Below are 2690 nucleotides of genomic sequence, written 5' to 3' on the forward strand. Positions count from 1 at the left end.
AAAAAAAAAAAAAAAAACCCTAGTAGCAGTAACCACCCCACCCCCCTGCCTGTCCGGATGGGAAAATACAGATCTTACCTCAAAGGCGACCCCGCCTTCGAAGTTAAACTTTTAACTTTTGTCCACCCTGCCTCTCCTGCACCTTCAGAGTCAGTAACTGAGGTTTGAACAGTATCACAGCACACGGTCACAAGGAGAGCAGGGACATCAGTCTGAGTGGGCACTCCCAAAGCCAGGTATGGTTCCTTAATGTCCACAAAATGTGGGTGAGCAGCCCACTTAATTCCTAATGTGAAGTAGCTACGTCAGCGCTGGGGACCATCTACAGATGTGTGTGCTTTGCAGCATGCTGCCAACCTGCCTTCCAGAAGATCTCATTGGAATTGTTTTGTATTTTCCTGATGTGCCCCCTTCTTTATTGCTAAGTAAACACACACACACACACACACACAGAGAGAGAGAGAGAGAGAGAGAGAGAGAGAGAGAGAGAGAGAGAGAGAGATGGCACTCAAGCTTACTCTCCACACTAAATGTTAAAGACAGCACATACAGAGGAACGCAGAGTGCTGGCTGAGGGCAGTACTGAAGATCAGGACCCGGCAATGGGCAGTGAAATCTACACATCCCTTCAAGTCAGACAACATGAAGAACTGAAATAGAAGAAGCATAACAAAAATGCCAGTGTATGCTTTGCCCAGGGAGTGAGGGAAGTGCGGTGTCCTGCAACTTGCTTGGGGTTGAGGTGGGGGGCAAAGTCAGAGAGCAAGGGAGGGGGAGGGAGAGAGGGAAGGAGAAAGATAAGGAAAGAGAGAAGGGGAAGAGAGAGACAGAGAGAGAGATTAAGAGAGAGAGATTGAGAGAGACCCTGATGTGAAATGCAAGCAAGTCAACTCTTGGGAAGTCAAAACTGGAAGTGTTTGTGAGCCCTGACCTGAGTCAGGGCCCTCTTCCCCCTTCGAGGTCCAGGGCAGCATCTGTGACCTGCCAGGGGTATCTCCCTGAAGGGTCCATTTTGCATAACCACTATTGTGCATGCCACTCAGGCATGCATCTTCCATAACTGGGTTTGATAACCGCCCACCACCCCACATGCTTCTCTCAGGCCCTTCCCTCCAGCAGCCCCCTCCACTGACAATCCATCTGGTCTGAGCAGGTCTGTGCCTGCAGACTCTGACTGGATTCATCCTGGCATCTAACTGCCCCTCCCCCAGGAGGCAGTACTCCACTCTGTCCTCAAGAAATGCTGAAATTCGTGTTTGTTGGGGGTGGGGGCGGTGGTAATGCATAGTTTTTTGACTATTCTCTTCACCCACAGGCCTCTGTGCTGCTCCAGACACCCAGAGGTCCAGGGCAAGCTTAAGATATAGACCAGCCTCCCAGCAAGGAAGAGAGGAAGGCTGTCAAAGAGGTCATAAAAGGGGGTCTCACTTGGCTCACAAGGGCAGGGGTCTTCCCAAGAATGTGTGAAAAGAGGACCTGGCATCCTTGAGAAAAAAAACACATAGCCAAGGAGCCTGAGAATACAAGTGCATCCACACAGCAAGATGGCTTCTGCATGGCTGCAGAGGGAGAGGGGTGCTTTAGCTTTGAGCCTTTGGGGACAGGAACTTCAGAAGGGAAAAGGGCACTTGTCAGAAGGGAGAAGTTAAACTGGGGCAGGGCATATCTTCTCCACCCACCACAGAGGGGTGCTGGCATCTCCATTTCTGCAGCTCTGCTATGGGTTGACCTGGAGGAACGGAGTGTATATAGGTGGTAAAGGCATGGGTAGGCACCAAAGGCCAGGACCCTCTCCTCCTCCACACACAAGGGGGTTGACTCAGGGCTGGGGACATGATGAAGGTAATCACAGCCCCATTTCCTGGATGAAGAAAGTGAGGCCCAGCACACCAGGCCAAGCAGGATGTTTGGGCCTGGACTGTTACCTTCTTCTACTAAAGGCCTCACCTCCTGATTCTTAGAACATGGCCTTATTTGGAGATCAGGCCTAGAAAGAGGTGATTATGTTAAAATGAGGTCATTAGGGTGGGCCCTAATCCAACCTGATGAAGTTCTCCTAAGATTAGGATACAGAGGCACACAGAGGAAAGGCCATATAAGGGCAGCCAGTTTCCTTGACTCCTATCCCAGCTGTGGCACTTTGCTGCAGCTGCCCCTGGGCTAGAAGTGGCTTTGGCCAAGGCTTTTCCTCCCCACTACTAGGGTTTAACTCCTGGCTCCTCCCCATGGGGGGTTGAGGCCAGTATGGGGCTGAGGCTCTGTTCCTCCTTCAGCAGAACCCCAGGGCTTGAGTCTGGGTTGGGGTGCTGAGTTTAATGTTCTTTTTAAAATATCTGCAAAGATGAGTGCACACACAGCTCTAGAAAACCCTACCCGAGGTAGGCACAGTACTCCACTCTGTGTGGGCGGAATTCTGTTTTTTTGCTTTCTTCTTATTGCTTATCTGTAGCCTGTGATTTTTCTGTAATGAACTCGTATTGCTCTTATGACAGAAAATTTCAACTAAAAACAGCAGAAATGGGAGCTGTCGCCTGGGGCCAGGAGGAAAGGGCGTGGAGAAGGCACAGGTGTGGCTGGTAATGGTGGGCTCAGGCCTGAGGAAGGGGTGTCTTGATGGGAGGTGAAAGGAGGGGAAGGAGAAAGGGGAGGGAAGGGGGAGGGAAGCTGATGAATGACAGGACACAAAGTTA

Source organism: Mastomys coucha, unplaced genomic scaffold, assembly GCF_008632895.1.
Source record: "Mastomys coucha isolate ucsf_1 unplaced genomic scaffold, UCSF_Mcou_1 pScaffold6, whole genome shotgun sequence".
Classification (NCBI taxonomy): domain Eukaryota; kingdom Metazoa; phylum Chordata; class Mammalia; order Rodentia; family Muridae; genus Mastomys; species Mastomys coucha.